Genomic DNA, 22,754 nt, shown 5'->3' with positions numbered 1-22,754 from the left:
TTTTGGAATAATGATGAAGCTCTAAATACAACTACCTGCTTTCGTCCTCTGAATATCACGTGTCACGCTGGCAAAAAGTGTGCTTTCGTCTGTATTTCCGAGATATAAACGCTCCGATTTTCAATTACTTACGGTGAAAAATAGATAACGTAACATAATCATCGCTTCTACGTACAATGTCCGTATTCTGGTGAGGGCCCATTTACGCTGTACGCATCTCTTCCAGAGAGTGAAAATTACATGTTAAGCGATAGGCTGCTATATTCTTTCTGTTGCGTCGTTGCTGTTGTTGTGTTCTTCAGTTCTAAGAATGACTTGACGCCGCTCTCCGCGTTACTCTATCCAGTGCAAGCCTCTTCCTCTTTCATCTCCGAATAGCTACTGCAACCTACGTCCTATTGAGCCTGCTTACTGTATTCATCTCTTGGTCTCCCTCTACAATTCCCCCCCCCCTCCTTCTCCCAGTTCCCTCCAATACTAAAAGGTGATCCCTTGATGTCTAAGAGTGTGCCCTAGCAACCAATTTTTTTTTTTGGTCAAGTTATGCCACAAATTTCTTTTCTCCCCAGTTCAAAAACCACAGTGTGAGTCCCACGGGATTCAATTTTGTGTGCGCTCCTCTTCCTTTTATATGTGAATGACCTCCCACTTAATATTCAATAAACAGAATTGCTTCGTTTTGCAGAAGATATTAGTGTTATAATAAATCCCATTAGAGAGAAGGCAACAGAAGAGATGGTAAATGATATTTTCCAAACAATTATAAAGTGATTCTCAGAAATTGGACTGTCACTACATTTTGGAAAAAACACATCAGTCATTTCAACATTTGATGTAGCACATGAGCAGGAGTCACTAAATTGCGTAGAATGCTCCAAATTTTGGGTGTACATATTAAAGAAAACTTGAAGTGGAAGAAGTATACTACAGAGCTTTTCAAACAATTAAATTCAGCTACTTTTGCTCTTCGTATAATTGTTAATCTTGGAAACAGACGAATCAACCTTCTTCAATATATTGCATATTTCCACCCAGTAATGTCTTGTGGAGTTATTTTCTGGGCTAACTCACCACCCAGAAAGAAAGTGTCGATTACACAAAAATGAGCAGTAAGAATAATATATGGTGTTCACCCACAGACGTCATTTATGTACCTCTTCAGGAACTAGGAATTTTAACTGTGCCGTCACAGTGCATATATTTGCTAATGAAATTCGTCATAAATAATCCACCGTAATTTGAAAAGAACATTTATTACCCATTATTAAAGCTGTCAGTGGCTCAGAAAGAAGTTTAGTATGCAGCAACAAAAATTTTTGATAATTTTTCCCAATAATAATAGAAAATCTCTAAATGTCTGACAAGTAGTTAAGTAAGTTTTAAATCAAACTTAAAATCACTTCTCCTGGACAACGCCTTCTATTTCATTGATGAATTTCTACTTAAAAACTGATAGCGAGTTTAAAAAAAACATTTAAGTGTAGTTTCATGAGTAAGACTAAAAAAAAATAATGTGTTCATTAATGTTAACACTAATCATGTACACATATCCTGTAAACTGAGTCATTCCACTTCATTTAGTTAAAAGAATCGTTCAAATGATCTATGGCACATGTAACTAACTAAGTTCTATTCAGTACCTTCTGATTGGTTACATGATATACCCATCTGATCTTCAGCATTCCTCTGTACCACCACATTTCAAAAGCTTCTTGCCAAAATTTTTATTGTCCACGTTTCACTTCCAAATAAGGCCACACTCCAGACAAATACCTTCGAGACAACGTCCTAACACTTGAATCTTTATTTGATGTTAATAAATTTCTCTTCTTCAGAAACACATTTCTTGTCATTTCCAGTCTGTAATTTATATTCTCTCTGCTTCGTCCCTCATTAGTAATTATATTGCTCAAATAGCAAAACTCATCTGCCACTTCAAATGTCTCCTTTCCTAATCTGACTCCCTCAGCATCGCCTGATTTAATTCGACTACATTCCATTACCCTTGCTTTGTTTTTGTTGAAGTTCATCTTGTACCCTCCTTTTAAGTTAATGTCCTTTCCGTTCAACTGCTCTACCAAGTCCATTGCTGTCTCTGACAGAATGACAATGTCATCGGCAAACGTCAAACTTTTTATTTCTTCTCCGTTCTTCAATTTTTTTTCTTTGATCTCCTTTACTGCTTACTCAATGTACAGACTGAATGCCACCGAGGATAAGCTTCAACACTGTTTCACTCCCTCAACCACTGCTTCCCTTCCATACGCATCGACTCTTATAATTGTCGTCTGGTTTGTTTACAAGTTGTACATAACCTTTCACTCCCTGTATTTCACTCCTGCTATCTTCAGAATTTCAAAGAATCTAATCAGCCGACTTTATCAAAAGCTTCCTCCATATCTACAAAAGCTGTAAATGTAGGTTTGCCTTTCCTTAACCTATCTTCTAAGATAAGTCATAGAGTCAGCATTACCTCGCGTGTTCCTACAATTCTGCAGAATACAAATTGATCTTAACCGAGGTCGACTCCTACAGCCTTTAGATTCTTCTATAAAAAAATCGCGTTAGTGTTTTGCAACCATGAATTATTAAACTGATGGTTCGGTAATAATCGCACCTACCAGTACCTTCTTTTTTAGGATTATTACATTCTTCTTGAAATCTGATGGTATTTCTCCTGTTTCATAAATCTTGCACACTAAGTGGAATAGTTATGTCATGGGTGGCTCACCCAAGACTATCAGTACTTCTGAGGGAATGTCGTCTACTTCAGGGGCATTGTTTCGAGTTAGGTCTTTCAGTGTTATGTCAAATTCGTCTCGCAGTATCAAATCTCCCATGTCATCTTCATCTACGTCCTCTTCCCTTTCTGCATTACTGGCTTCAAGCACATTTCCCTTGTATAGCCCTTCTATGTAATTCTTCCACGTTGCATCTTTCCCTTCTTTCCCTAGTACTGGTTTTCCGTCTGAGCTCTTTATATGCATACAGCAGCTTTTCTTTTCTCCAAACGCCTATAGGCAGTATATACTTGCTTCTATATCCTTACATTTATCCTCTAGCTATTACTGCTTAGCCACTTTGCATTTCTTATCAATCCCAATTTTTAGATTTTTGTATTCCCTTTCTCCTGCTTCATTTGCTGCATTTTTATATTTTCAACTTTCATCAATGGAATCCAACACCTTCTGCTATGTCCAAATATTTGTACTAGGCTCTGTTTTTTTTACGTGATCTTCTGCTGTCTTCTATATTTCATTACTCAAAGCTACCCAGCCGTCTTCTTTATTCCCTGTTTCCTGTTCTGTCCAATCGTTGCCTACTACTCCTTCTGAAACTCTCATCAACCTCTGGTTTTTTCAACTTATCTAGGTCCCATCTGCTTAATTTTCTATCTTCTTGCGATTTCTGCAGTTTTAATCTATAGTCCATAACAAATAAATTGTGTTCAGTGTCCACATTTGACCCTGGCAATGTCTTACAGTTTAAAATCTGATTCCGAAATCTCTATCTTGCAATTAAATAATCAATCTGAAACCTTTTGGTGTCTCCAGGTTTCTTCCACGTATACAGACTTCTTTCATGATTCTTAAACCAGTTGTTAGCGAACTCCAAAATTCAACCAGGCGACTTCCTTCTTAATTCATTTCCTCTAGTCCATATCCTGTATATAAGAAGGGAAAAAGAACGGGCCCGCAAAATTACAGATCAATAACGGTAACATCAGTTTGCTGCAGAATCCTTGAACATATTCTGAGTTCGAATATAATAAATTTTGAAGTAAAGCTGTGAGGACCGGGCGTGAGTCGTGCTTCGGTAGCTCCGATGGTAGAGCACTTGCCCGCGAAAGGTAAAGGTCCCGTGTTCGAGTCTCGGTCGGGCACACAGTTTTAATCTGCCAGGAAGTTTCATATCAGCGCACACTCCGCTGCTGAGTGAAAATCTCATTCTGGAAACATCCCCAGGTTGTGGCTAAGCGATGTCTCCACAGTATCCTTTCTTTCAGGAGTGCTAGTTCTGCAAGTTTCGCAGGAGAGCTTCTGTAAAGTTTGGAAGGTAGGAGACGAGATACTGGCAGAAGTAGAGCTCTGAGGACCGGGCGTGAGTCGTGCTTCGGTAGCTCCGATGGTAGAGCACTTGCCCGCGAAAGGCAAAGGTCCCGAGTTCGAATCTCGGTCGGGCACACAGTTTTAATCTGCCAGGAAGTTTCATATCAGCGCACACTCCGCTGCAGAGTGAAAATCTCATTCTGGATAATAAATTTTGTTGAGACCAAGAAGCTTACTTCGACAAATCAGCAAGGTTTTAGAAAGCGTCGTTCGTTCGAAACGCACCTTGCCCTTTTCTCACATGAGATACTGAGAACTATGTCTGAACGGCAACAAGCACATTCCATATTTCTAGATTTCTGTAAGGCATTTTACAGTGCCCCGTCGCAGGCTGTAAACGGAGGTTCGAGCATATGGAATAGGTTCACAGATATGTGAGTGGCTCGTTCTCTTCCTAAGTTATAGAACCCAATATGTTGTCCTCAACGGGGAGTGTTGATCAGAGATAAGGGTATCGTAAGGAGTGCCCCAGGGAAGTGTGATAGGATCGCTGTTGTTCTCTATATACATAATAATTTGGCGGACAGTGTTGGTAGCAATCTTCGATTGTTTGCTGATGATGTGTAAGGCAAAATTTCTAGTTGGTGTGATGAATGGGAGCTTGCTCTAAATGTAGAAAAAAATATAAGTTAATGAGAATGAGTAGGAAAAACAAACCCGTTATACCCGGATACAGCGTTAGTAGTGTCCTGCTTGACATATTCAAGTCGTTTAGATATCTGGGTGAAACGCCGCGAAGCTATAAGAAATGGAACGAGTATGTGAGGTCTGTGTTTTTTGAGTTATAAAGGAACACATCAACAAATAGCTTCAGTACAGATGTATTGTCTAGAATGTTAGTACTTCTACTATAGCCAACATATTCGTCTCGAAAGAATCAGTAACTGTATTGAGATTTAAAAAATTATCTTTTATCGTTGAGTCTCAGCTGCACATTTTTATTTACATGACCTATTTCGACCACTCTGGATCATACTCAAACATAAGTAGTTGCGTCAGAGGCCCGTCTTGTCTGTTCAGAACCTCATATCAGATGTATCTTACGAAGTTACTGAATTATCTCCTAAACAAATTACCTGCCTAAGGAGTATCATCTCAATCGTGCAAATGGATTCGTGATCTGCTGCCAGAAATGTTACAGTTAGTAGTACTTGACGAAAAGTCATTTAGTGAAACTGAAATTATAACTGTAAGATTCTCCATCGAAGCGTTATAGGCCCTCTGCTATTCTTAATTTATATTAATCATTTAGAAGACAATCTGAACTGCCGCCCCCTTAGATTGTTTGCAGACGACATTATCGTTTACCGTCTAGTTAACAGATGATCGAAACAAATTACAAAATGATTTAGACAAGATCTCTGTATGGTGCCAAAAATGAGAACAACAAAAAGACTATTGCCCTTCATAGGAATACTCAAAAAATCGATTTCGCAATAAGTCTTTTTTTAAATTAAATTTCATCTAAATACCCAGGGATTACAATTACGAACATCTTAAATTAGAACCATCACATCGATAATTTTGCGGGTAAGGCGAAACAAAGTATATGTTTTGTTGGCAGAACACTCAGAACTTGCAACAAATCCACAGTACAGATTGCCTAGTTTAATTAAGCTTTCGTGTCATCTTCTGAAGTGTTATTTCCGTGTCATCTTCTGAAGTATTATTTCCGTGGGGAGGTATTCTTACCAGATAGTATTCAAAGAGGACATCGGAAAAGTTCAAAGAAGGGTAGCTACTTCTCTGTTGTCACGACAGAGAGAGAGTCACGGATATGATAAGGGATTGGGAGTGGCTATCATTCAAACAAATGCGTTTTTCGTTGTGGTGAGGCACGAAATTTCAATCTTCAGTTTTCTCCTTCGAAGGCGAAAATATTTATTTGACTCACACATACATGGGGAGAAATGGGCAGAGAAATCGGAATTCGCATTGAAACATTTCGAGAGTGAGAAATATTTGCGATCGTAGGATTGGATGATATTGCCTAAACTGCACAATATTTCTAAGAGGCAGCTGCTCATCATCTTCCGTTTTATTCTTTCTCAAAATATTTTACATTAAAAGTCGTAAACTTTTTTAGCTGCATTAGTTTTAAAACTCTGCAAATGGCTTTAAAGTTTTGATATTAAGTTACAGCCATTTTCCCACAGATTTAAGTAATCTGATAACAGCTTCACAATGTTGATAACTGCTTCACAACGTTCCTCATAAGAGACTCTCCATCGCACCCCCCCCCCCCTCCCCGCACCACAGATATAGTGCTAATATGGCCCAATGCATAGCCCCGTCAAAAACTGCTGAACACAGATCAAGAATGGGAATGGAAAGAAAGTTTACTGAAGTGTGAAAAAAAGAATCAAAATAGAAACAGTAAATGGTCCAAGCTCAAGACGTGCAACATGAAGCGCATTTGAACAGCGACGGCGTCGTGGTAACGTGGTCACCGTGTTTGCCTGCGAAGGGGGAGATGTGTGTTCAAACTTCCAGGTCACGTGCTTCATATTTGTTTTTCCACAAAATTATGAACTGTCCGACCGGTCATTGACGTGTCTGTTCGCTGTATTCAAATTTGCGTCTGTGTCGTTGTGTTTCGTCCGTAAGCGAGGTGTAAGAATGGGACCTCCAGAACTACGTACTTCCTACTTCTCCTAGACATGTACCACATATGATTCTGGTTTCCGTTTAGGAAGTTTTGACTGTTGAATTGCTTTGTTGTAACATAGTTCACACCCGTTTATTTGTTGTTTTCATTTCTGTGAGAGGTCTATGCTGCATCTCGCCTGCTCTCACTATTCATGACATTTGCTTGTGACGGTAATATATTCTTACCACGCAACTCATATTCAATAACCAATGTATAGTATGGCAACTATCAAGATTACAGAAGGAGATCAGACACGTCAGTAACGGACGGAATGTTCATAATTTTGTGAAAAAAATGGCGCGCTAGGGAGATTTGAACACGGATCTCCCGCTTTGCAGTCCAGCAACCTGAGCACACAATCACGACGTCGTGGTTCTTGCAATGCGCTCGATGTTGCACATCTACAGCTGGGATCGTCCACTGTTTCTATTTTGCTTGGTTTTTCACAGTTAAGTACACCTTCTTCCTGTTTTCGTGCTTGATTTGTGTTCAGTTTTTGACAGGCTAAACACCGAGCCATTTTACCACTAAATCTGAGGGGGGGGGGGGGGGGTGCGATGGGGAGTTTCCGTTGGTAGAAACATAAGTTACAAAAGAGAAGCAATATACGCATCAACCTGGCTACGAAGTTTTTCTGTGCATAGTTCTTGCATAAAAATTTCTCAGTTCATTTGCCACGTCAAATTCGAGTAAAATTCCAAGGTTTCGATGATATCCACCATCATCTTCGTCAGGGACGGAAACTGAGTGTTGTGAACTATTTTTTTTTTTTTAATTGTGATTTCATTCTCCTGTCCCATACGGGCAGCGGAGGGCTGGTAACAGTACAATTCGCCGCTCTTTAGCTGAGTGATACATTTGGTAGAAAGATGAAAACGATATATGTAAAAGACGATAAAGGGGGACATAACGAAAAAATAAGGGAGGACAGCGGGGGTTAAAATGTACACTTACTCGGAGTCGTTCATTGTGAGACACTTTAGCCGGCCGATGTGGCCGTGCGGTTAAAGGCGCTTCAGTCTGGAACCGCGTGACCGCTACGGTCGCAGGTTCGAATCCTGCCTCGGGCATGGATGTGTGTGATGTCCTTAGGTTAGTTAGGTTTAATTAGTTCTAAGTTCTAGGCGACTGATGACCTCAGAAGTTAAGTCGCATAGTGCTCAGAGCCATTTGAACCATTTTTTGAGACACTTTAAAAACAGTCCACATAAAATTAAAAAAAAAAACTCACAGTTGGCGAATTGCGTAGTACGTAAAAAATACTGAAGTCACACACACAAGCAAAAGGCTGGCCATATTCTTAACACACCAGAACGACAACACTTTAAAACCACTGCACTAGACGGAGCATATATGACTAAGAGCAAAAACTGCCAGGAGGGACCTGCCAGGGGAAGGGAGGCCTGAGAGGAGGAAAAACAGGGCACAGGAGGGGGCAGAGAGAGAGGGGGCTGGAGAGGGTGGGAGGGAAAACATGGGGCTCAGAGGTGCACCAAGGGGCAGAAGATAGATGGGGTGGGCGATGGAGAGGGAAAAATCAGGAGGGAGTGCAGCGATGCACAAGGGGTGGACTGGAAATGGAGGGGGTGGAGCAGGGAGGAAAAAACCGCTCAGGGGAAGTGAAGAGGAGGGGAGAGGGAATACTGAGGAGGGGGAAGGTGGGGTTAGAGATGGTAGGAGGGGTAGATGTCAGGGCAAAGCTCATCATCCGGGAGTGGTGGGTGCTGGAAGTTGCATTGGGCATGGAGGTGGAGGGTGTTAAGAGAGGGCAGGACACCATGGTAAAGGTGCGGCAATGGGGTGGGGGTAGAGAGGATAGAAGACACGAGAGGGTGGGGGGGTGGGGGTGGGATCGAGTCTGCAGATGACATATAGGGTGCAGATGATGTTTGAGGAAAAGGAGAAGATGTGGGAAGGGGATGAGGTCATAGATCATCTGTGTTGAGGATGGGAGGCAGATACAGAAGGAGAAGCAGAGTGCATGGTGTTCAAGGATTTGGAGGGCTTTATAGAATCTGGGTGGTGCAGAAATCCAGGTGATGCTAGCATAACAAAGTATGGGATGGATCAAGGATTTGCAGGTGTGAAGGTTGGTGGAAGGATGCAGTCCCCATGCCTGGCTGGACAGGAATTTCAGGTGGCAGAGTCTATTTTGGGCTTTGCGTTTTATCATAGACAGATGAGGAGTCCAGGTGAGGTGACAGTCAAGGGTGAGGCCAAGTTATTTCAGGGTAGGAGTGAGGTAGATATGACCACCATAAATGGTGAGTTAAAAATTATGGAACCAGAAAGAGCAGATGGTGTGACCTATGATGATTGCTTGTGTCTTGGAAGGATTGATGTGAAGGAACCATTGGTTGCACCAGGAGGTGATCAGGTCAAGATCGGTTTAAAGGGTATGTTGGGACCTCAAAGGGTAGATTAAAGGGCCAGGAAGGTGGTGTTATCACCAAATTGGAGGTGGTGAACGGGCAGGGGAGGTTTTGGGCATATCTGCAGTATACAGGAGATAGAGGAGAGGGGAAAGGACAGAGCCTTGGGGCACACCAGCAGTGGGATAGAAAGTATGGGAGTTGGTATTGTGGATAGTGACATAAGAGGGACAACAGGAGAGGAAGGAAGCAACGATATGGACGAAATTGATGGGAAGAGTGTAGATCTGGAGTTTAAAGAGGTGCCCAGGATGCCAGATGAGGTCATAGGTATTCTGAAGATCGAGGGAAACAAAGATAGCGGAGTGATGAGAGCTAAGTTCAAGGGAAATAAGATTGGTAAGGTTGAGAAGGAGGGCCAGAAGCCACACTAGGTAAGTCGAAGGAGATGTTGCTGATTAAGTTGGTGATGAATATGGTGGTAGAGGATGGACTCGAAGACCTTACTGAATGTGGAGGTGAGGCAGATGGGAAGATAGGGAGATGTCAGAGGGGGGTTTGTTGGGTTTAGGGAACAGCAGGATGTGGGGAGTCTTCGACAGATCAGGGTAAAAGATGGTGGAGAGGAGGACATTACACAGGGCAGGAAGGACAGTCAGGAAGGACGGGAGGGGGGGGGGATTCCTTAAGATGGCAGTAGGTAACACTGTCGTGACCTGGTATGGTGTTGCGTTTGAAGTTGAGTATGAGTTTGATGTTGTGTGCAGTAATGGGAGTGTTTATGTCAGAGGGGATAACTGATCCAAGTACTGGAAACTGGAGGCGAATGGCGGGACAGATGTATTGGAGCATTCAAGGACTGTGGGGTAGAGGGAGTAATCAAAGTGAGGATTTTTGGGAATGGAGAAGACCTAAGAGAGGTGGACAGCAAAATGGCTAGCTTACTGAGGTTGTCAGGAAAGTGGTGGTCGTCGTGAAGAAGGGAATAATGTGGGGTGGAATGGGTGCCACTAAGGCAGTGGAAGGCAGACCAGTACTTGATGGTATATGAAGATGGTATCTGTTCTTTCGGACATGTTCGAAAGAAGAGATACCATCGGTGACCATGCAGAGCTCTAGAATGAAATGATGATTCAATCAAGACCCTACGCTGCCGATAGGCGTTGATATACATCAATGGGGACAGTTGAAAATGTGTGCTCCGACCGGGACTCGAACCCGGGATCTCCTGCTTACGTGGCAGACGCTCTATCCATCTGAGCCACCAAAGACACAGAGGATAGTGCGACTTCAGGGACTTACCGCTTGCACGCTCCACGTGAGACCCATATTCATAGGGTCCTGATTTAATTATCATTTCATTCTAGAGCGCTGCATGGTCACCGATGGTATCTGTTCTTTCGGACATGTCCGAAAGAACAGATACCATCTTCATATAGTTAAGACTAATCGGCCATTGACCTTCTCCTTCTGTGCGGATGCACTCGTATTGCCCGAACTGTTACGGGACTCGGTAGGATTGTCTGCCACGAGTAATGAGTGTAATGGGCAGGGGCACTACGAATGTAGTGTGAGGACATTAAGTTGGGAACGTGGGTCTCACGGGGAGCTGAAACATTTTAATAAGATGCTGACCATTAAAAGTGCAACACCATGAAGATATCGTACAAAATTAGTCAAATTAGTATGAATTGTCGCGTATATTTGGGTGTACACATGATAACCATTTCAGTGCAACAGCACAATGATCACTGGAGTAACGTCTGCTAATTCTGTATACACTGAAGCACCAAAGAAACTGGTATTGGCATGCGTATTCAAATACAGAGATACGAAAACAGCCAGAAGATGGTACTGCGGTCGGAGATAATAAGACGAAAAATGTATGGCGTAGTTATTAGATTGGTAACTGCTGCTACAATGGCTGGTTATCAAGATTTAAGTGATTTTGAACCCGGTGTTATAGGCGGCGCACGATTGATGGAACACAGAATCTCCGAGGTAGTGATTTTCCCGTACGACCATTTCTTGAGTGTACCGCGAATATCACGAATCCTGTAAAATGGCAAATCTCCGACACTGCTGCGGCCGGAAAGAGATCCTGCAAGAACGGGACAAACGACGACTGAAGAGAATCGTTCACAATCATTCCGCAAATTGCTGCAGATTTCATTGCTGGTCTGTCAACAAGTGTCAGTGTGTGAGCCATTCAAAGAAACGTCATCGATATGGGCTTTCAGAACCGAAGACCCACTCGTATACCCTTGATGAATGCACGACACAAAGCTTTACGCTTCACCTGGGCCCGTCAACATCCACATTGGACTGTTCATGACTGGAAACATGTTGCCTGATCGGTCGAGTTTCATTCGAAATTGTATCGAGCGGATGGACGTGTACGGGTATGGAGACAACCTCATGAATCCATGGACCCTGCATGTCAGCAAGGGACTGTTCAAGCTTTTGGAGGCTGTGTAATGGTGTGGAGCGTGTGCAATTGGAGTGATATGAGACCCCTGATACCTCTAGATACGACAGGTGATACTTATGTAAGCATCCTGTCTGATCATCTGCATTCATTCATGTCCATTGTACATTCCGACGGACTTGGGCAATTCGAGCAGGACTATGCGACACCCCATACGTCTAGAATTGCTACAGAGTGTCCAGGAACACTCTTCTCAATTTAAGCACTTCTGCTGGCCACCAAACTGCCCAGACATGAACATTATTGTGCATATCTGGGATGCCTTGCAACGAGCTGTTCAGAAGAGATCTCCACACCCTCGTACTCTTACGGAGTTATGGACAGCCCTGCAGGATTCATGGTGTCACTTCCCTTCACTACTACTTCAGACATTAGCCGAGTCCATGCAACGTCGTGTTGCCGCAGTTCCGCGTGATCGCGAGGGCCCTACACGATATTAGGCAGGTGTACCAGTCTCTTTGGATTTCAGTGTAGAAGGGAAGATTAGGTAGTGGGTTTCTTGTTAAAGAATTGCATTTCAATCTTGTCTGTTAGTGAGAAAATCATGTTATGCATCATGTAAGAAAGAGAACATCTCTTAATACTCACTGGAATCCGAAGGTGGCCGAATAGTGTCTTATCGAGACTAGGGTTTATTGTTCTGTGGCACTGGTGCCCCAGCTAGTCAGGATGCCACAACTGTCTTCTGAATATGGAATCAATAGGCTCAGGAGAGTCAACTCAACTGTATGCAGCATCTCAGTGGCCCTGCTACCCTAGTGCTTCAGAGGAGAGCCACATTGTTCGTTCGATCGTGCAGGATCCTACAGCCACGCAACCTATCTCGAATCAGGAAGTGGGTATGTTTTTAACAAGATAATTACCCACACCAGCAGTGCGACGACGTCTGCAAAACAGGGGCAGGGGTACCCCTATTGGACACTCGCCATGTTGGTACACACTGATAGCAGGGCACAAGTTTGTTGTTGTTGTGGTCTTCAGTCCTGAGACTGGTTTGATGCAGCTCTCCATGCTACTCTATCCTGTGCAATCTTCTTCATCTCCCAGTATCTACTGCAGCCTACATCCTTCTGAATCTGCTTAGTGTATTCATCTCTTGGTCTCCCTCTACGATTTTTACCCTCCACACTGCCCTCCAATGCTAAATTTGTGATCCATTGATGCCTCAAAACATGTCCTACCAACCGATCCCTTCTTCTACTCAAGTTGTGCCACAAACTTCTCTTCTCCCCAATCCTATTCAATACCTCCTCATTAGTTACGTGATCTACCCACCTTATCTTCAGCATTCTTCTGTAGCACCACATTTCGAAAGCTTCTATTCTCTTCTTGTCCAAACTAGTTATCGTCCATGTTTCACTTCCATACATGGCTACACTCCATACAAATACTTTCAGAAACGACTTCCTGACACTTAAATCTATACCCGATGTTAACAAATTTCTCTTCTTCAGAAACGATTTCCTTGCCATTGCCAGTCTACATTTTTTCTGGGCTCGTCCCCAGTCTTAGCCTCAGAAAATACACACATCAAAAAAAGTTTTGCATCACTCCAGTTCCCAGCTCTCCCGAAGGTAGTCGTTGAGTGTGGATATTGTAGCCGGCCAGTGTGGCCGAGCGGTTCTAGGCGCTTCAGTCTGGAACCGCGCGACCGCTACGGTCGCAGGTTCGAATCCTGCCTCGGGCATGGATGTGTGTCATGTCCTTAGGTTAGTTAGGTTTAAGTAGTTCTAAGTTCTAGGGGACTGATGACCTCAGCAGTTAAGTCCCATAGTGCTCAGAGCCATTTGTGGATATTGTATCACAGACACAGCCCCTTTGACCGTTCAGAGATGTTACTAAACCCACCCAAAGATATTAACAACCACGCATGAGTATCGCCTATTAGACGGAGGGGGTCCGACAGCCGATCAGTTCCAGTCATTCCACCAGGAAAGAGGTACACGGCTCGTGTTGTCTGTAGTCGACCATGCCTAGACGGTCAATACCGCGGTTCGATCGCATCCGCATTGGTACTTTATGCCAGGAAGGGCTCTCAACAAGGGAAGTGTCCAGGCGTCTCGGAGTGAACCAAAGAGATGTTGTTCGGACATGGAGGAGATACAGAGAGACAGTAACTGTCTATGACATGCCTCGCTCAGGCCGCCCAAGGGTTACTACTGCAATAGATGACCGCTACCTACGGATTATGGCTCGGAGGAACCCTGCCAGCGTCACCATGTTGAATCATGATTTTGGTGCAGCCACAGGTCGTCGTGTTACGACTCAAACTGTGCGCACTAGGCTGCATGATGAGCAACTTCACTCCCGGCGTCCATGGCGAGGTCCATCTTTGGAACCTCGACACCATGCAGCGTGGTACAGATGGGCCCAACAACTGCCGAATGGACCGCTCAGGATTGGCATCACGTTCTCTTCACCGATGAGTGTCGCATATGCCTTCAACCAGACAATAGTCGGAGACGTGTTCGGAGGCAACCCGGTCAGGCTGAACGCATTAGACACACTGTCCAGCGAGTGCAGCAAGGTGGAGGTTCCCTGCTGTTTTGGGGTGGCATTATGTGGGGCTGACGTACGCCTCTGGTAGTCATGGAAGGCGCCGTTACGGCTGTACCATACGTGAATGCCATCCTCCGACCGATAGAGCAACCATATCGGCAGCATATTGGGGAGGCATTCGTTTCCATGGACGACAATTCGCGCCCCCATCGTGCACATCTTGTGAATGACTTCCTTCAGGATAACGACATCTCTCGACTAGAGTGGCCAGCATATTCTCCAGACATGAACCCTATCGAACATGCCTGGGATAGATTGGGAAGGGCTGTTTATGGACGACGTGACCCACCAACCACTCTGAGGGAGCTACTCCGAATCGCCGTTGAGGACTGGAACAATCTGGACCAACAGTGCCTTGATGAACTTGTGGATAGTATGCCACGACGAACACAGGCATGCATCAGTGCAAGAGGACGTGCTACTAGGTATTAGAGGTACCGGTGTGTACAGCAATCTGGACCACCACCTGTGAAGATTTCGCTGTATGGTTGTACAATATGCAATGTGTGGTTTTCATTAGCAATAAAATGGCGGAAATGATGTTTATGTTGATCTCTATTCCAATTTTCTGTACAGGCTTCGGAGCTCTCGGAACGGAGGTGATGCAAAACTTTTTTGATGTGTGTACAATGCACAAACAGTTAAAATACGTTAACATGCAGAATAAAGTCTACATGATTCAGAAGCAGATGGCGCCCACTGACAAATGTGGGGCAGGAAGGGCATTGAACTCAAAGTTAAAAAAAAAATTGTGAAATCATGAAAACGGTGGTCCTTGTGCGACGAAATAACGGCTAGCAAAGAGAGAGGCAGAGAGAGAAATAAAGAGAGAGAAATGGGTAAACACTCCATGGACATGAGTGTGATAGTTTGACAACACCCCCAGTCCCTCTGCAAGTCACCTGACCTCAGTACTATTAAAGAGGTCCGGAACGCCATCGAGCGAGTTGTGTAATCCTTAAATCCAGCTTAAACTAATTTTCGTGATTTCTGGCTGATGGTTGAACGGTCAGGCATCTGCACGTCACCCCAACGATTGCCATGTATCGAGGAGTACGTGCCACCACATCAGGTAGGTGCCTGTAATTCCGTTGACTTATGAATGTAAGTATGAGTTTGCAGAAATAGATAAAAATCCTTTACTTGCGTAATGGATACAGGTAGCGTTACAAAATCATCAATTCACATCCGTAGGAAATAGGTTATTTTCCTAACTAAAAGGACAAAATACGTATATATTGTGATATGGTTTAGCGCGAACTTCAATGCGAAATGCTTTTAATAGTTCCTACAGCGAAACTATGCCTCGAAATCGGGCAGAAAATCCAAAGATTTATAGTCGAATACAAAATACAACAGCGGAAAGCTACAATCAATACATTTACTGCGTGATAACAATGGTGATGTTACGGATAACAGTGCCACTAAAGCAGAGTTAGTAAACACAGTTTTCCGAAATTCGTTCACCAAAGAAAACAATGTATATATCCCTGAATTCGAATCAAGAACTGCCAATACAAGTAACTTAGAAGTAGGTATCGGTGTAGCGAAGCAGGTTATATCACTTAATAAAGGCAAAGCCTCGGGTCCAGATTGTATACTAGGTTAGGCTCCTTTCAGAGTATGGTGATACAATAGCTCCACATTTAGCGACTATGTAGAAACGCTCGTTCGTCGAAAGATCTGTACCTAAAAACTGGAGAATTGCGCAAGTCACACCAATACCCAAGAAAAAAATAGGAGTAATTACACGTTGAATTACAGACTCATGTCTCCAACGTCGATTTTCAGTAGGATTTTGCAACATACACTGTGTTCAAACTTTATGAATTACATGAAGGAAAATGATCTGTTGACACATAGTCAGCACGGTTTCAGATAATATCGTGCTTCGAAAACACAACTAGCACTTTTTTCTCACGAAGTAATGAGTGCTATTGACAGGAGATGTCAAATTGGTTCCATATTTTTACAATTCCAAAAGGCTTAAGGCACCGTCCCTCACAAGGGACTCCTAATCAAATGGCGTGCCTATGGAATATCGTCTCAGTTGTGCGACAGGATTCGTGATTTCCTGTAAGAGAGGGTCAAAATGGTTCAAATGGCTCTGAGCACTGTGGGACTTAACATCTCAGGTCATCAGTCCCCTAGAACGTAGAACTACTTAAACCTAACTAACCTAACGACATCACACACATACATGCCCTAGACAGGATTCGAACCTGCGACCGTAGCGGTCACGCGGTTCCAGGCTGAAGTGCCTAGAACCGCTCGGCCACACCGGCCGGCTGTAAGAGAGGTCACAGCTCTTAGTAACTGACGGAAAGTCATCGAAAAAAAAATTGAATTAATATCTGGCGTTCTCCAAGGAAGTGTTATAGACCCTCTGCTGTTCCTGATCTACATAAGCAATTTAGGAGAAATTCTGAGCTGCCCTCTTAGATTCTTTGTAGATATAAAATAATAGATGAGTAAAACAAATTGCTGAACGATTTAGACAAGATATCTGTATGGTACAAAGAGAGGCAACTGGTTTTAAATAACGGTATGTGTGAAGTTATCCACATGAGTACTAAAAATTTCGGTTACAGAATAAAACACACAAATCTAAAGGCTGTAAATTCACCTAAATGCTTAGGGATTTACAATTACGAATAACTTACATTGCAACGATCACATAGATAATGTTGTGGGGAAAATAAACCAAAGACTGCGATTTACTGACAGAACACTTGGAAAATCCAACATGTCTACTAAAGAGACTGTTTACGTTAAGATTATCCTCCCTCTTGTGGAGTATTACTGTGCGGCGTGGGATCTCCATCATATAGAATCGACGGAGGACTTCGAAAAAGTTCAGAGGAGTGCAGCTAATTTTGTATTATCACGATATAGAGCAGTGAGTGCCACAGATATGATACAAGAATTGGGGTGGCAATCGTTAAAACAAAGGCGTTTGACGTTGCGACAGGATCTTCTCATGAAATTTCAATCACCAACTTTCTCCTCAGAGTGTAAAAATATTTTGTTGTCCCCCACCTACATAGGGACGAACGATTATTATAATAAAATAAGAGAAATCAGAGTTGACAGGAAAGATTTAAGAGTTCTTTTTTCCCGAGTGCTCTTCGAAAGTGGAACGGTGGAGAAATAACTTGAAGGTGGTTCGATGAACCATTTGCCAGCCATTTAATTGTGAATTGCAAAATAATCATGTAGGAGGGGATGTAGATGATTCTTTAATTTCTCCTTCAGGCATTTCCTGCATTTGAACTTTTATATTTTTCCTTACTATCATAAAACGTGGGTAGCTCCGGCCGGCCCCAGCATTTGTCCGGCTGCGTGCAAGCACGTTCTGCACTACACCCGAACCAATTCAACTAACAGTGCGTGTATCCATATCGCCAACAGAATTCTTACTATAAGTAGTTCGCCTTTTCTTTGCTCAGGTAGCTATTGAAATTCCACTAGTCTATGCAATGCGTCTCCTATTCCGTAATTTGTGATTCGCACCCTGTCGATTCTCCCAACTTCAAAATTTTACTAACACGTTAGTTCGTCTCATTTGGTCAGCCATTCCACTCGTTTCTTCGCCTCGACGTTAAAAGAAAATCGTTGCACACGTCCACGGGGATGTTATGTCTGATCACTGTACATACCTCCAGTGATTTTTCAAAGCCGGCCGAAGTGGCCGTGCGGTTAAAGGCGCTGCAGTCTGGAACCGCAAGACCGCTACGGTCGCAGGTTCGAATCCTGCCTCGGGCATGGATGTTTGTGATGTCCTTAGGTTAGTTAGGTTTAACTAGTTCTAAGTTCTAGGGGACTAATGACCTCAGCAGTTGAGTCCCATAGTGCTCAGAGCTATTTGAACCATTTGCCATTGATTTTTCAATAATATGCGTTACTCTGGGCGTGGCTGTACCTTGTTACACGACCAAGTCAGTTTCCGCTACAACGGGGAACTCAGCTGGCTTCCTCATGAACTTCTCCATTATTTTGTGTGTAGGTTCGTAGCTGATAAACAATTCTTCCTGAAAATACCAGGTCCTCAGCGACTTTTTTTTTTCATTTTTAATTTCTTTCTTACCTATACTTTGAGTGATCTAGACGAAAATGAGCTCTTGAGATTAGGGCTGTGACCTAGAAACTAGTAGTGAGCAAAGAAATAAAAAAAATAAAATGCGTATCAGGGACAAATGAGTTGGTTTTGTTGACTAAGGACTTTTTCCAACACACGAATTGAAGGGGGAATGTTCCACATCTGCCATCCGAAGAACTGCTTTGTTTCATATTAGCCCGTGCAGTGTGTGGACATATGTTTTCGTATGTAAAGCACATTTCCCACTATACAAGCCATCAGTGTTTGCTTTCAAAATCACTGCATAATTTTTTATAAAGCCTCTAAGTGAGTATCAGAACTGTCCTCGAACAAATCTTCTGTTCTTTGCAAATCCAAAAAGAAACGTGTCGTTCTTCAAGTTGAAGTTTTCTGTGATGGTATGCGCGTGTGCCGTCGTTTCATCTATTTTTATTAGACTAATATCTTCACTGGTGGATAACACTCTTAACTGCATACGGATAAAAATAACAGAAATAGAATGATTCGACGTAAATTGTCTTCAGTCAAAGTGCAGGCCAGAAGAAATTACATTGTCCATCGACTGACCGACCATCAATTATGGAGTGTATATGCATAACCTACGATCTCTGTGTTAATACTGCTGGATAAAATGCGAGTCCGTACTGTAATAGATGGTACCGAATTCTGTTTTCAGTGGAAGGGGAACTCTTGCTCGACGTTTCTGCCGAAACGGTAGGGCGCTTAGCCTGAAATGAATCGATGCGCTCCGCCGATTGGTTTTTAATCACTTCCAGGAAATGTAGCAGTTCTAACGAAGGGAAACGGATTTTCGCTGGGAAAGTGTTCTGACCGAGGACGTACTGCCGAAGTAACACATTGATGCCTACATGGTTGCTGGCATTGTCATAAAGTGTCAGGAAATAAGTCGTAAAATAATCATAAATTGCAATTAGAATACTGCTTTAAATGTCTGATGCTTTGTCGGGAAATAGACCTTAAAGTGTGCTTTTTTTCATTTAATAGCAAAGGACAACTCTTCGATAAAGATAGAAGAGTATTAATCATAAGTCACTGACTAAAAAAGTGATACAAAATTCCTTTGTCCAGAATGTATTAAATTTATTCTGTATTATTATATTCTACAGACGCTACATTTGTAATTTTCTTTGAATGTGAATCTTCCTTCGAAGCTGGCAAAAGCGGTGTATTTACATGTTTTCGGTAGAAGTAGAGTTTCAAGTAGCTCAGCGAATGGTTAATCTGATGATCGATGTGAATTGCTGCAAGAGTTTTGTTTATCGTGAAGAGTAATTATTTGCGTATGATATAAAAACTAATTGTAATATCTGCGTTCTGAAATACACCATCTACACTCCTGGAAATTGAAATAAGAACACCGTGAATTCATTGTCCCAGGAAGGGGAAACTTTATTGACACATTCCTGGGGTCACATACATCACATGATCACACTGACAGAACCACAGGCACATAGACACAGGCAACAGAGCATGCACAATGTCGGCACTAGTACAGTGTATATCCACCTTTCGCAGCAATGCAGGCTGCTATTCTCCCATGGAGACGATCGTAGAGATGCTGGATGTAGTCCTGTGGAACGGCTTGCCATGCCATTTCCACCTGGCGCCTCAGTTGGACCAGCGTTCGTGCTGGACGTGCAGACCGCGTGAGACGACGCTTCATCCAGTCCCAAACATGCTCAATGGGGGACAGATCCGGAGATCTTGCTGGCCAGGGTAGTTGACTTACACCTTCTAGAGCACGTTGGGTGGCACGGGATACATGCGGACGTGCATTGTCCTGTTGGAACAGCAAGTTCCCTTGCCGGTCTAGGAATGGTAGAACGATGGGTTCGATAACGGTTTGGATGTACTGTGCACTATTCAGTGTCCCCTCGACGATCACCAGTGGTGTACGGCCAGTGTAGGAGATCGCTCCCCACACCATGATGCCGGGTGTTGGCCCTGTGTGCCTCGGTCGTATGCAGTCCTGATTGTGGCGCTCACCTGCACGGCGCCAAACACGCATACGACCATCATTGGCACCAAGGCAGAAGCGACTCTCATCGCTGAAGACGACACGTCTCCATTCGTCCCTCCATTCACGCCTGTCGCGACACCACTGGAGGCGGGCTGCACGATGTTGGGGCGTGAGCGGAAGACGGCCTAACGGTGTGCGGGACCGTAGCCCAGCTTCATGGAGACGGTTGCGAATGGTCCTCGCCGATACCCCAGGAGCAACAGTGTCCCTAATTTGCTGGGAAGTGGCGGTGCGGTCCCCTACGGCACTGCGTAGGATCCTACGGTCTTGGCGTGCATCCGTGCGTCGCTGCGGTCCGGTCCCAGGTCGACGGGCACGTGCACCTTCCGCCGACCACTGGCGACAACATCGATGTACTGTGGAGACCTCACGCCCCACGTGTTGAGCAATTCGGCGGTACGTCCACCCGGCCTCCCGCATGCCCACTATACGCCCTCGCTCAAAGTCCGTCAACTGCACATACGGTTCACGTCCACGCTGTCGCGGCATGCTACCAGTGTTAAAGACTGCGATGGAGCTCCGTATGCCACGGCAAACTGGCTGACACTGACGGCGGCGGTGCACAAATGCTGCGCAGCTAGCGCCATTCGACGGCCAACACCGCGGTTCCTGGTGTGTCCGCTGTGCCGTGCGTGTGATCATTGCTTGTACAGCCCTCTCGCAGTGTCCGGAGCAAGTATGGTGGGTCTGACACACCGGTGTCAATGTGTTCTTTTTTCCATTTCCAGGAGTGTATTTCAGGTAATGCCACTAGCTAGATCCGATCTGCGACACACGTTTGTATTTTGCAGTGAAGGAAGTTTCGCTACGTAGTGACCGTGTAATTGGCGCGATGAAGGTGGCACAAAAAAGACGTCTTACTAATTTTCAGCGACATCAATTGATAGAGTGCAGCGAGTTGGAGCGAGTCTACCAAAGATAGGGAATGCATACTACTTTTAAGGGTAACTATAACATTTTCAATATGAAAAATATAAGATAAATGAGCAAAACTGGATACACGATAGAATTTCCGTTCGTAGAGGCATGTTACAATTTTTTTTTTTTTTTACGAAATCTAGCACAGCAGTGAAAAGGAGGTAATAGCATTATTGACCTCACATCGAAGAAATTGCAGTAACCTGGGAGAGTAACTAAGGAAGACGATTGGCGAAGAATCGTTATGTAAATACAATTTTTGAACAAATTAATTTATCTGTCACACAGACTCCTCGTCCCCTTTTTTGTTAACTACACTTATGCCGTTCCGGGGTTATCTTTAAGCCGTTTATGAGCTACTAAGATCCAGGTTGAACACAGAAGGTAACAGATTCATTTTACGGGAAACCATAAATATAGATTATGTAAATATATTTAAGAATAATGAGGTATCCCAGATCATATTAAGTAACATTTTCAGAAACTTAGAAAATGAGGGCTATGCAGAGGTAGACCAAAAGGGCATTGCTTAAAAACGTACTTATGCAAACACCAAAAGACGTTGCAGGTCCAAAATAAAATGAAACTTTTGAATGCAAGGAGGCAACAATTAAATAGAAAGCGACATTTTCAAGCAAATGATACCAGGAATACGATAGAACATGCTGAATTAAACTAAACTATTCGGAATTGTCTTCGAGAGGATGTGGGAAGATGCAGTTTATTTAGCGTAGACGCTCTTGAACAATTATTAACAATTAGAAACAAATATATTATAAACAAACGGTTAAATAAACAACAGGGGAATCAAATATGAATGTCCATGTTTTCAGCCGGCCGGTGTGGCCGAGCGGTTCTAGGCGCTTCAGTCTGGAACCGCGCGACCGCTACGGTCGCAGGTTCGAATCCTGCCTCGGGCATGAATGTGTGTGATGTCCTTAGGTTAGTTAGGTTTAAGTAGTTCTAAGTCCTAGGGGACTGATGACCTCAGATGTTGAGTCCTATAGTGCTCAGAGCCATTTGAATTTGAATCCATGTTTTCATATTACTCAGTAGCTTTAGAGCCAATCTGATGAACTTTTGCCAAGGATCCGGCGAAAGCACGTGTGAGGCAGTCCTGAACGATGTGTAATAGCGTCTGTGGTCTGCCGGAGGCACAGCCTGACGAGTATCGCCACCCCTAGCTGCCGAGAGTAGCAGCTGTTCGCTCTGACCCTCATGTGATTCGATTCAGTTCGAGCCAGCTGTTGCTAGGAAAACTAAAGCCCTGGATTTTTATGGTTGGCTTTTCCGATTCACCAAGAGGCTTTCTGGGGTGAAGATGACTTCTTAGATTTCTAGGCACTCACAGGTTTGAGAGCGAGATTTCACTCGGGCTGGAGAAACTTGCTAAATTATATCATCTATGGAAAAATGCCGATTCTTCTGTATTCTCGGAAAAAACTGAGCAAGAGCTTGCTGTCGTGTTACGTGAGGTGGATTATGTTGCGTAACACTGCAAGTCACTAAGACTAATGC

General features: G+C 43.6%; 1 protein-coding gene and 1 non-coding gene across 2 annotated transcripts in view; both read right to left on the bottom strand.

Moving 5' to 3' along the window:
• The window catches only part of LOC126249656 (calcyphosin-like protein), a 357,664-nt gene that overhangs the window by 275,894 nt on the left and 59,016 nt on the right, over positions 1-22,754 (bottom strand). The gene's annotated exons all lie outside the window — the stretch shown is intronic.
• Positions 10,329-10,402, bottom strand: Trnat-cgu (transfer RNA threonine (anticodon CGU)). The gene has a single exon. It is a non-coding gene; the product is annotated as a tRNA-Thr (tRNA).

Source organism: Schistocerca nitens, chromosome 3 (genome assembly GCF_023898315.1).
Source record: "Schistocerca nitens isolate TAMUIC-IGC-003100 chromosome 3, iqSchNite1.1, whole genome shotgun sequence".
Lineage (NCBI taxonomy): Eukaryota > Metazoa > Arthropoda > Insecta > Orthoptera > Acrididae > Schistocerca > Schistocerca nitens.
The sequence above is the reverse complement of the archived record's forward strand: the minus strand, read 5'-3'. Positions and strand labels throughout refer to the sequence as shown.